This window comes from Ipomoea triloba, chromosome 1 (assembly GCF_003576645.1).
Source record: "Ipomoea triloba cultivar NCNSP0323 chromosome 1, ASM357664v1".
Classification (NCBI taxonomy): Eukaryota; Viridiplantae; Streptophyta; class Magnoliopsida; order Solanales; family Convolvulaceae; genus Ipomoea; species Ipomoea triloba.
This window is the reverse complement of record NC_044916.1, coordinates 5,567,511-5,581,925: the sequence shown is the minus strand read 5'-3', so window position 1 is coordinate 5,581,925 and position 14,415 is coordinate 5,567,511.

The following is a 14,415-nucleotide window of genomic DNA, read 5'->3' as shown; positions in this document are numbered from 1 at the left end:
ATATATATATATATATATATATATATATATATATATATATATATATATATATATATATATATATATATATATATATATATATATATATATAAAGTAGCGCAAATGCGGACGTGAGTTCCATGCGGTCATGCGGCTACATTTGTATCATCCAATTGGATGGCAATTGTAGTTCGTGTATGTTAAGTGGGGAGCTTTTTTGGTAATTTTAGTATCTATATTACGTGAATTGAAATGGTGTATTTTAGTACATGGTGTGGTACGTTTTAATACATGTTGTGGTGCGTTTTATTACGTATGTTGGTACATTAACTGTGTTGCGGAATCGTGTGTTTTAATCCATCCGCTGGTGCATTTTCATACGTAGAATGATGTGTAACTGTGTTGTGGAATGGTGTGTTTTAATCCGTCCTCTGGTGCATTTTAATACGTTGAATGATGTGTATTTTAACACATATTTTCTAATAAGTGTAATAGTGCATTTTTATAATCTGGGAGGTGGATTTTCAACAAGTCGAATTGTGTATTTTAACACACGTTGTGGTGCATTTTAATACGTAGAATGGTGCATATTTTAGCACATATTTTCTAATATGTGTAAATAGTGCATGTTTATATGCTTACATGAGGCACGTTGTGCGTTGTGGTGCATTTTAATACGTAGAATGATGCATTTTATTACGTATTTTGCTTTTTATTGTTATTTGAGTCATGAATTACATCAATTGGAACAGTCATTGATTTTATTGCATAAACTACCGGAGGTCTCGCTTATAACAGGTTTTGACTTGTTCTTAATCTATCTTTTGTTTATGACATATCATCTTGATACTTATTTACTAAATTCATGTCTCATTATGCAAATATTCTGTCAGTGAAGCCTCAATCATTCAGGATGTCAAGCTTATTGCCAAAAGTTTAGCCGTATGTCTGATGTTAATGCTTTCTGATAGATGGTTCGCATATTTATTCTTGTTGGGAAATAATTCTCGAAATACCCAAGAAAATGGACGAAATAGGAAAATCCACTAAAACAAATATTACAAAAAATATTACAAAATTCCAGGAATTTAAACCTACAACAAAGGTTCAATAAACCTGGAATACAAGGGACGGGGAGAACGGACTTTTGGGGTAGTTGTAAGTNCAAGGGACGGGGAGAACGGACTTTTGGGGTAGTTGTAAGTACCAGTCGAGTTGCCTCTGTCCTTAAAACCTTATTTACCGCCTCCCGGGGTGCTGGAGCGTTGCGGTATAGGTTTCCCAGGATAAAACGTACTACGATCCGCCGTTTGAGCACACAAACTTGGATCCGACAAACGAGAACATGGGATGAACACAGGTGGCTAGAACGAAGGAGGAGCAGAGTTTCGAGGAGGAAAAACTGATTTTCGTCTTGTTCTTGTAAATCTCCTGCTCAACCTGGAAATATATAGTATAGGATGTGATAAAACAACATTGATAATGGCATTCATTCCTCACATGTAACCTCCTTCCACTAAGCACGAATTTACTTCCCACTAACAGTCCATTAATAAGAAATAATGGCAGGATTAATCACATTAATTCCTTAATGCCAAAGGTCATTCTTATCAACGGTCACAGTGGAAGTGATACGTCGCTACTGGAGATCACTACGAGTTACCCTGGAAGCCACGAGACATCGCTCGTGAGAAAGGTTCGAGGCATAAGCCTTCGAGAGGTCCGCAAGACACCATACCGCGTGTCTCCCGATGTCTCGAACAGCCTAGGAGTGCCGCGAGACATCGCTGATGATGTCTCGCGCTGCTTCGAGAGGTCGAGACCTCTCGAAGGTTTGCGTTGTACTTGAGATGGAAAAATGTTCAGAAATTCGACATAACTTAGTCGTGCCCGCAAGTGCCGGTGCACACAAGTTCAAGCCTTTCGAACTCATTTTGGGATTTGATTTGCACCCCTGCACGCGAAAGAGAACATCTATGCTATACAAGTTAATTAGCTTAAGAAAGCCTCTTGTATATATAGTGGGTGAAATCTTCTTCCCAAACCAATGTGGGACAAAGCTACTTAAGCTTTTCCACATTTTTTCCATCTCAATGGGTCTACTTTGAGAACCAATTTCTCATTCACCCATTATCCATTTTGAGCGTATAATATATCGATCTCTTCGTCTAAGAACGAAGAACCCGAATCCACTTTGACCCGACCCAAATCGGATGTGGGCCCTACATATATTTATACCACAAAATAGCCACTTAAAATGCCATTTATTGCCATTTTTTCCAACAATTCTCTGCCCACTTATTTCTATAGATAGATAAGTATGTAACTTAAAACATTTGTATATCCTGAGTTCATCATGACACCAAAGCTACTGTGAAGAAATTGCCCTAAATTATGTAATGCAAAACCTGCTAATCTTTATGTTTCCTTCCTTCCTAATGATAATTGAGGGTGTATTCTATCTGGAATATTCTTTTTTTTTTGTTGTAAATTTACAGGGTCTTTCTCTCCGTCCGTTTAACGGTCCGGGATCTCATAGTATCTCAGGATGCAATTTGGAACACTAAAATATTAATCACATTATGCATCTTCACCTCAAATTTTCTGGAGACTAATGCTTTCTATTCCTCCCCATTAGAGGATATCTTGCCTCTCTCTTCATGTCTCATTAACGAAAATCCTCTTCTTTGCACAAGTAACAGTAAGTAGAAAGAATAAATTTTGTCCTCTAAATCAAAACAACAGATTTAAGACAAAAATAATAGAACTAGTTGATGAGGTTGAGAAAGTTTAAACAATGTATATTGTGCAACTAGAGCATTCACCTTTTGAGATGAAAGCATTAACTAGCTCTTGTGTATTTCTGATCTAAGAGTTTCCTTCTGACTTTCCTTCTTTTTTCTTGTGTACACTATCCACTTATTATGGCCGGTCTTTATCACACAGTGTCTATGGATTTATTATGAAGCTATTTCTTATTTTATTTTTTGCAGGAAACTGTGACCAACTTGAAGCAAACGCAACTTCAAGTGGCAGAATCAGCAGTGTGGTTGGAGGCCACTGGTAGTGTGAGGAAAGGGGGTACGTTTCAGGATTTGGGTCGGATACCGCACACTACTTCCCCGAGGCTATGATACACAGGAAATCCAATATTTGGCCATCAACTTCACATTCATCTTGCGAAGCTCGAATTAAGCAATTAGAGGAGCAAAATCAAGTGATGCAATAGAGCAACAAGATATGCATGAGGAAAATCGGAGGATCCATGATATCATCCATAAAATGGAAGCAACACTTGTCCACTTTAATGCAAATCTTGGTAGTCTTGATCAAGATCCAAACAAAAATAGCTCCAATGACGATACACGACCCCCTCCACCTCCGATGATGATACACTATCCCTTAATCATATTATTTGAATGATTTGAAAATCTATTTTGGATGGTGAGACATAGTTGCAAACAATAGCTGCATTTTTTTTATAGTGAAGCAATTGCTACACTTTGGATTTAATGAATGACGAATGTTTGATTCCCTTCAATTGTTAATATTGTGGTGTTGAAATTAAAATTGTAGTGTTGGATTTAAAATGTGGTGTTCAAATTTGTATTATTATAACATGATTTTCAGGATATTTGACAATTGTATATGCGGTAAGATTTCTGTTAGTAAATATTACCGAACCATATGGTGGTCGGTAATTCAAGTTTTAATTTTTCTTAGCAAATCTTACCGACCACCGGTGGACGATAATTCCGACCAATTACCGACCACCGGTGATAAGAAATAGTTCTCTTTATTCGACGATTTACATCTATGTTTCCGACGTCCTAAAAAAGAAGTCGGTAATTTCGACCACCTTGACTAGTAGTCGGTAATACTGAGGGTTTTTTTTTTCGAACCCATAAAGTGGTCGGTAAGTTGGTCAAAACTATATTTCCGACCGGACCGGAAATCGCCCTTTTCCGACCACTTTGTGGTTGTCGGAAAAATGAATATTTACAATAGTGTTATTGGGTTATTTGAATGTTTTCTTTCTCAATAAATCCTTCCCAATTAGTTAATATGATTGGTTTCAAAATTTCTTTTTAATTTTTTTTCAATGTTAGTAATAGAATAATTGGTAAATAAATATATAACATTATTTTGTATTATAACTTTGATATTTAATTACAAGATATTTTAAAAAGAAAACAATGAACAATGTAATAAATATAATTAATTAATGAATTTGAAGGTAAGGAATCTTTGCATTGTAAAAAATAAAGACAATATAACTAATGAAATTATATCTTTTTTTTTAAATTTTTTTTTGAATAAATAGATTGTAGATATTGTATTCTGAATTAAAGTTCATGTTTTTAAAAATGAACCAAATTAAAAAAAAAAAATTAACCTTAACCTTAAAAGAAAAAGATTGTTTTCTAACTTTAAACTAAACACTAGGAAATAAAAACGCTCTCAAGAAAACAAATCGATTAATTACATTCTTTGAGATATTTAAATTATCCTTTGCTCTAAATACATTTACGGTCCATTTGAAAACTTGAAAAATAATTTCAAGAAGTCATTTTCTGAATTTTCTCGTATTTGGATATTCAAAGAAAATGAATTTAAACCAAAAAAAATAAAATTCTGGAGAACATAAAAAAATAAAAAATTAATTAAAAAAAAAACTAAATTTGGTAGATAGTGTGTTTCTAAAATTTTTCTCGGAAAATATTTTTCAAATTTGTTATTTTCTAGTATCTTTCTTCAATAAATTAAAATGTTATTGTTACTACTACCACCACACTGTTGCCTCCACCACTTATTATTATTACTAGTATTATTATTATTATTATTATTATTATTATTATTATTACATAACAAATAATATATTCGTTTTCAAGAAAATAACCAAAAAAAATTAACTCTTAACTTTTAGCCAAATAGAAAAAAAAAATAGTTTTTTGACATTCACTTAAACACAAAAAAAAATTAAAATTAAAATATTTTCTAAAAAGTGAATTTTTTTTGAAAATAATTTGTCAGAAATATTTTCCTAGTTTCCAAATTGATCTGGTGAGTACCGGAATATGGGAAATGATTTAATGCAGTAGACTAACAATGCCATATTCAGTAAATAACAGACATATAAATCCATAAACCCTCCACATGGATTAAGTTCCAAGATTAAATGAATTAATAATTAATTGTTATATATTATTGTGTCAGTTAGCCTATCAACTCCTAATCAGTGAACTTGCAGGTGACATTGTGGTAGAATAAACATTAAGATGTAAGTAAAGAGAGTAGAGAGAGAAGGGAGCTTTTCATTATTCAAATCTTACGTATTGCACCCATCAAATACATGACAATACACACACAAACACACACACACACACATAATAGACTATCCTAAGAAATTAAAAAAAAAAAAAAATTGCAAGAAGCAGTTTTTTTTTTTTTTAAATTAATGATAAATTAAAGGGGAAAGAAACAGTTAATGGAATACATAAATAACTGACATATATAAATCCATAAATATTCCACATGGATTAAGTTCCAAGATTAAATGAATTCATAATTAATGATGATTTGATGATTTTACAACTGTTAATAACAACACTTCTGTTACTTAATATTATGCCTAAAAGCGTTATATATATATATATATATAATAGAGCTGTCAATCGTGAGAGTAAAATATAAATTAGACAATAGAGAGGCTAATAAGAATAATAATCAATAATTATGAGTTGTAAGTACATTACTATCGTGTTTGTTTTAGCCATTATTTTACCTTTATTAGTGTCTACACGCTTTACACCTTCAGAAGCTCTTGCTGATCAGTTTTCTTGGTGTGTTGTTACTGCAATGATTGCTGAGTATGGATTTAATGGTGGTGAGCGTCCACTTCCTGCTGACGTACAACGGGAAATTGAAGAGTCGTGTGCAGCATAAGCGAATCAATCTTTTTAAAGGATTGTTTCTAACAAAAAATAAAATAAAATCTATAAGAATATGACTTATATTAATATTTTTTTGAGACTTTTCAAATATATAAGTATACTAGCTTTCAATAGTATTGCTGCTAAATGCTGCCCCATAACTACAATTATTATATTGTACCATAGTTAGTTCACATTGTAACAGTTGATATGCATGTTCATTTCTGGTATACATTTAATAATCATAACAATAACAACAACAGCAACAATAAATGAATGAAGATATGAAATGATATGTTAAAGTACAACAAATTCGAGTGCACTTTTACCGATATTTGTTTAGTACATGTTCAAAGTCTGCAATTGTTACAAAATTATTAGTGATATATATATATATATATATATATGAGAAAATCTACATCAAAAAAAATTTAATACTACGTAACACTAATTATATTTTTATGTAACCACTCAAAACTTTATCTTATCTAGACTAGAAGAGTTAAGAGGAGCCTCTTCATTTCTTGACCTAATGGCCCAGAGTACATTATTCATATCATATTATTAATGCCAAAAAAGGGAAAAGAAAAAAAGTCTCTAAACTGTTAAAAAAATGAATTGCAAATTTGATCCAACAAGAAATACATTGAGTTATGGAGGATCATTATTTCTATCTTCTTCTATGAAGGAGACTTTCTTTGTGTTAATCTTAAATGGATTGCAATGGCTAATGATGATATGTGTCAATATACATATATTTTGAGTACTACTGACTTTATTACAATATAATAGTTGTTCATACATATATATATATATATTTTTGAAAAGAACTAACCCAACTAGTTTATTAATCCACCAAACGCATATACAAGAAAAGAGATTGGACCAAACCATATCTCACACACAAATGAGAACAAACCCACTAAAATCAAATCAAAACCTGTAATGAAACTCATAGTGGGCCCGCTTATTGCGCCCACTGCCTCGGCGCCTACACTCCATATGCTCAACATAATCCTCATCATCAAATCCATCAAACTGCTCAAAACATCCAAAACTCGCCTCATAATCCGAATTAGAACTCTGCTCTACTGGGTGCAATTGTGATGATATCTTAAGACTAAGAAGCCCCTCTAAGTCTCGCGATCCAAGCAAACTAGCTGAAGTAGTCTTCAATAACTGTAATTGATCAACTGTTCTACCCAATACAACTACTACAAAACAAGTACAGGGATTTAATTTTTTATAGAAAAATTAATCCCACCACAATATAGATGAAACCAACTATTCATACTCAACCAACATGGGCATCAAAATCCAAAACAATTATGATAATAATGTTACAACGCATGGTTTATTCAGTTCAAAACTGATAATCAATATTACTAATAATTATTACGTACAGTAATAACGTAATGATCAATTTTCTTAATTGTAACTAAATAACATTTAATAACAATAATTATTATTAAATGTCACATAATATCGTCATTATTATCATAAAAGTTTTGGATAAACAAATTCAATGAATTTCAAAATATGATTCTTAAAACTTAGAATTGAAATCATTATGGCAAGACCGGAAAAGATGCGGTATGATATCTAGTTGCCATTATATATATAACTTTCCAAAATCGTATAAAAAAAAAATTTACACTCCATAATTAAAAATATTATTGAATTTTTGCAAAGTTGCAAACTTTTTCATAATTGCAATAAATAGTTGAGATGAAGCACATCTTTAATAATTATAATAACCATAATGAAAAAAGGAATAACCAAATATAAGCTCATATATATGCATAATTTACAAGCGATTTAAAAAGAAATTTCATTACTGTTATTATCCAAATTGAGCAATAAAACAATGGCAATGATTTGAAAACAACATCACGCAGCCATTATTATAAATCAAGCATATGGTAATGAAAATATTTTCAACAAAAAATAATAATAATCGCTGTAACAAAAATATGCTGTGAGAAACATGCATAATCTTCCCACCATTAGATGCCAACATAATAACGATAAGCCATAATGTAGATGCGCATGGGTCCAACATGAATGCATGGTAACTTGTAAAAAAAAAATTCATGCTACTCAAGTGGAAATCGCTATGGAGCATTGTTTCACTTGGTTCTATATAAGCAGTACCAAATTAGCCACAAAATAAGGAAAATGACAAAAGGATTGGTGATCCTTTGAATCAGACATTACTACCATTGATGCATGAGCAGCTCAATTGATCACATGGGTGAAGTCTGAGAGTAAATACCAGGTATCTAGTCTCATTAATTAGCGGCAGTGTGGGGCACCCTCTCAAAGTAAGGAGGCTCCTTGTGCACAATAAGCAAATGTCTAGCTTCTGTGTCGGGGGTGGGGGCGCTTGAGGATTCAACATCCTGGGATGGGGGTCTTATTTTCATATAAATGCATTCATACAACAGACTATCCTAAGAAATTAAAAATAAAAAAAAAAAATGCAAGAAACCGTTTTTATTTAAAAAAAAATTAATGATAAATTAAAGGGCAAAGAAACACTTAATGGAATACATAAATAACAGACATATATAAAAATCAATAAACATTCCACATGGATTAAGTTCCAAGATTAAATGAATTCATAATTAATGATGGTTTGTTGATTTTACAACTAGTTAATAACAACAGTACTTCGGTTACTTAATATTATGCCTAAAAGCATATATATATATATATATATATATATATATATATATATATATATAAAATATATATATATATATATATATATATAAAAGAGTTGTCAATCTTGACAGTAAAATAGAAATAAGACAATAGAGAGGCAGAGAGGGATAAGAATAACAATCAATAATTATGAGTTGTAAGTACATTACTACCGTGTTTGTTTTAGTCATTATTTTACCTTTATTAGTGTCTGCACGCGATACACCTTCAGATGGTCTTGCTGATCAGGTTTTTTGGTGTGTTGTTACTGCAATGATTTCTGAGTATACAAGTGGTGTTAAAGGTCCACTTCCTGCTGACTTACAACGGAACTAATATCTATTAATTGCTAATTCCCTCTTCAATTTTTTCGCACAATCTAATATTATTAATTAATTGACAAAAAAAATTAATAAATTTTAATTGGTAACAAAATTTTATTTATCAAATTTTGAGATTAATTAAACCATTATAATCCACACCATTATAACTCCTGCACGCCGTAAATCGGTTTTAACAATCCACCAGTTTCAAACTCAAGACGAGGGGTACCCTTGCTTCCCTGGCATAAAGGCGGTTAGGGAACTTATCTATCCACTTGGCTAATTCCCCACGCCAATGGTTATGTCCTATTTTTTATTTCAATTGGAATCTAAATGGGACAAAGTCACTCATGGAAGACCCTATTTTTTATTTGGCAAGAGATTCCTTTTCAAAGCCCTTGTGACTTCTTTTCAAAAAAAGAAAAAAAAAGCCCTTGTGACTTGTGAGGGGTTATAGACCCACCAACTATGACATTTGTAGAACCCCAATTTCCCGCCACTGTTCGCACCCCAAAGCTATGACCAAAATTGCATCCTTCCCATTTATATGGATAAACTTACCAAAGAGAGTGGATAGGAGTTGGTAATCTTTAATCCAAAAGGGGCTTTATGAAACTTTGCCTAGATTTTGTGTAAATTTTCGTAGCAATTCACAATTTGTAATCACCCAAACAGCACCTCTGCCAATAATCCCATCTATGGATTAAGTGAAAATCTAATTTCCCTTTTCATGAGGCTCTTTGGTATCCCAACTTTGAGATCTACTACTATCACTTCGTTTAAAAGTGCACTCATAAAATTTCCAGATGACTTGATTGGACTTGATGGGTCCCCTCATTATTCGCCTTTGAGTCTTGGATCCCAATCGGAGTCCAATGAGTGCCTTAGTTCATTGCCATTTGGTTTTTTTCCTCTTGCAAAAGAGGAGATTTTGGTAGTCTGCTGGGCCCACCATGTTTCAGAGCAGCTGCGGCTCACTTGCGTGAGGCACAGATTTCGCGCGCCTGCCTGGGCATGTAATTACCTTTTTTTGTTTGATTTTTTCCTTTTCTTTTTTTCATCCCCTCTTATTTTATCTTACTTAATCACACTTACAAAAACTCCTCGAAAACTACACAAAAATTTCCACTATTGAAGAAGATCTTAGAGCATCATCAATATCTCTTTATTTTTCACAATTTTTGAAGTATTAATTAGGAAAGAGAGGGATGGGCAAGAAAAGAAAAGCAATAAAAAGGAAAAGAAAAAAAAGGGCTAATAACAATTTAAAAAAATTGCAAAAGAGTATAAATATGCCCCAACTAGGTGTGCTTCTTGGCTCCACACGCAGAAATTAGAATTTGTTTTCACTTTTCTCTCACTTGGTGACAAAAAACTAAAAATTGCAATAGAAAGACCGACCATCTAAAAATCATTCTTCACATTTGTTAAAAATTAAACATTTAGTTTATGACTGTGTGTGATTTCGGGGGAGGAAAGCCCTATAGATGCCTATGTGAATCATACTAATGACTCTATGCAATTATTGAATTTATTTGTATAATAATCTAATGACTCTATGCAATTATTGAATTTATTTGTATAATAATTAAATGACTCTATGCAATTATTGAATTTATTTGTATAATAATTATAATTACATTATTTCTCATTTTTCCCATATTTATGTTAGTTATAATTACATTATTTCTCATTTTTCCCATATTTATGTTAGTAATAATATAATTATTTCTCATTTTTCCCATATTTATGTTAGTAATAATATAATTCCATAAGTCATACTCCGTATTACATATCGATCTTTTGAAGATAATTGTAGACAAACAAGTCATATATTATTTAATTAATTGAGTAATACTTTTGCACTAATCTTATAATCAAACAAATGTACGCGTCCAATATTAGAATTTTTTATAATGTCATCTTTATTTTTAATATCTAAATATATAATAAAAAATTTATCCATGTATCGCACGTGCATCGCACGGGTAATTGAACAATTATTTACTCTAATTCAAGCAATGAAAACATCAGAAAACATAATCGATCCAACAAATTTAATCAATTGCGCCATACTATATTCGATGTTATAATTTATATAATAAATCTATTCCGTGCAACACCCGTGCAACGCACGGGCGAAAATACTAGTAACAATAATAAAAGAATAGATTAAATGACCAGACATAAAATAATTATACAAATGAGCCAGTCCTATATTAAGAAAGCATTCCTCATCATCAGATCAACAAACGACACCCGGCTCGGTTGACTGAGGACTCATCACCTTGCTATTCTATGAAAACTGGTTCCGCTGCCTTCTTGGTCTGCCACCCCTCCCTCCCCCGCCGCTGACTGAGGACAACGACGGTGTCGCACCTCAACGGCCAACTCGGATCCTCAGATCAAGCCCAGTCCTCAACTTTGATGCCCAACACTCTAATCTATCCACCGAATGCAGCATTTGCCTGACGGAATTCGTGGGCGGAGACAGGATACGAATCCTGCCTCAGTGTGGCCACGTTGTTTGCGTGGACATGTGGCTCAACACCCACCAGAGTGACTTCCCACGAAAAAACAAAATAATAAAAAAATCACTAGCAATCTCATCCATAGTTATATATTTTAATGGAACCTACTTCACGGTAATAATGTTATCAGTATATTTTGTATTATTAATCTCAATGTATCAAGAGTACAGTCGTGAGTTCAATACAGTAATGTTGCGTGTGATAAACAAAGTGTCCTCCATCCTCAACCACAAGTTCGCTACTTATGGCTGCAACGGCTCTTCTTCTAGTGAGTGTAACGGAGTGCTAGTAATGGTGAGCTGCATTGAGTGCTGGTAATGGTGAGCATACATTGAGTGTTGGGTCGTGATAATGGAGAGCCGTTTGAGTAATTATCATCTCATCAATGTGTCGTCTTTGTGTAACGGGTGACCGTTTATTGCCTTTGGGTCAGTGCTGATGCCCAATTATCCTATTACCATCCCATCAATGTGTCGTCTTTGTGTAACGGGTAATCGTTTGTTGTCTTCGGGTCAGGGCTGATGCTCAATTATCCTGTCACTACTAATAATTATTATATCAACTAGTTTGTTGAATAAAAAAAGTTTCAGATTTGTGATCACATCCATTTTATGACATACTGAAGAATTAATTAATGTAGTCTTCACTAATTAAACACTAACAAAAATATTGTAGGATGAAATGAAAAAAAAAAAAACAAACAAACAAACAAACAAAAAACAAAAACAAAACAAAACATGAGGACATCGCATACGCGGTGCAATTGTTGTTCACTAGACAAATTTTGTAATCAGATGAAAAATTATAAACAATCCAAAATAAATTAAAATAATGTTAATAAGTCATTAATTAATTAATTTCACATGTTATTTAATTTTAATATAAAACAAATTGAACTAACCTCAATTCGATCATAAGAAGACATAATCAGAAATAGTGGTGTCATTACATCCAGCAATATATATTGCAAAAAAAAAAAAAAAAAAAAAAAAAAAAAAAAAAAAAAAAAAAAAAAAAAAAAAAACACTGCAAACTGAAAATAAGTGTAGTGTATGTTTAGTATTGGTGGAAAGAAAATAAAAATAAAGTAAAGTAAAAAACTTATATGGTGTAGTGTGTGAAAGTAAATTATTGTAGTACCCCAAAATTGGGGATCAGTTTTGCTAAACATGAAGATGGCAGCATTGGGGCAGATCCATACATTGGAGATGTTTTCAATGAAATCAATTAATCAATTTTTGGGCAGATTTAAATTAATAAATTATATATGCTAAACTAAAGAAATACCCACATGTAATTTAATTAATCCTTCAAATGTACTATGAAATTTTTTATCTCCCATCATGTATTCACTGTTGAGTAGATATAAAAAATAAAATAAAATAAAATTGGTCATCAATCTAACTATCCGAATAGGTTCAAGTTAAGTTGGTATGTTATATTATTATTATATTATTACCAGACAAAAAGTTGGTAATTTGGTAATGACCAAACAAATTACCAAATATATTACAAGCATTTTGTAATTCGTTTTTGCAATCAAATAAAATTAATTTTCCAATATTATCACGTGTAAGAAGAAAATAAAAATAAAGCATTTGCATACAAATATATTTAGTACGTGCATTGTTAATATATTAAAAAATTAACATGGTAAAGAAATCAAATTTAAAACTTAAAATTGTAAAATAAAATAACATAACATGTGACTTACTCATCACTTTCTTCTTCTAATTTTAATATAATTTTTTTTGTCTATTAATGTCTTCTTATCATCTATCAGCATATATAGTGTTGTGTAACATAAATTTAGAAAGATTGAGAAATATGACACGTGATATATACTTTCAACAAATTAGCTTTCTGAAGGCCAAATTCAAACAAATCAATTTAAAATCAAATAAAAGAAAATTAAGAAAAAAGTACTTGGAATTGAAGAACTTTCATCAACTGCAACATTTAAAAGCTTCTCCCATAACCAAACAATTACCAAAGCAACTATAAAAAACAAAGAGTAAATTGCAGAAAAGAAAGAACAACGGAAGTAAATGAAATAAATTTCAATCATAGAAGAAATATGGTTGTAATTAGCAAAAAACTTCTTAAGATACAAACTTATTGACTCAACAGAGATCTAATGGGATATTAGGGGTTAATTAATATTTACAAGTGATAATTATATTTAATATATAGTTGTAATTTAATTTAATTTATTTTTTGTTAAATGAATCCCATAATTTAATTGACAATAATTTTTGTTTATTTATTTCATAAAATATAAGCTTTAGTACAGTTTGACTAAACTAGTGCAAGCATCACTGCTGGAAATTATCATTTTTCCGACCTCATTTCCGACCACCCAAAAAATGTCACAAAAAGTGACTTTTTTCATTTTTCCGTCGGAGGGTAATGTTGGTCGGAAAGTGGTCAGAAAATTTTCGTAACACTTATTTTTTTTAATTAGAGAGCATTTCCGACCACCAAGTAAAAGTGGTCAGAAATGTTTTTTTCTTATTCTCCGACCACAAACCTTGTTGTCGGTATTTCCAACCACTATTAAAGGTGGTCGGAAAACTGGTTTTTTTTTTTTTTTTTTTTTTTTTTTTTTGGGGGTTCAGATTTCAACTTGCATTTCTTCACCCGACCACCAAGTATGTTAACATGTTGTGATTTTCAATATAAACATTCTTGTTATGAAAATAACATTGTGTCTCCCTTTCCATATAGATATATGAAATCGTTTTATAACTTCAATTCCTTAAAACCTTTATTCTTATTAGTGTTCTACAATCCTAGTTCTATTGAGAATCATAATTCTATTTAGTTTCATAATTACTAATTACTAATTGCTTATTTAGTTAATCTGTTAATGTGTTTACTTAATTTGTTAATGTGGATTATTTACTAATTTTACTTAATCTGTTAATGAAGCTTGGGCTGGTA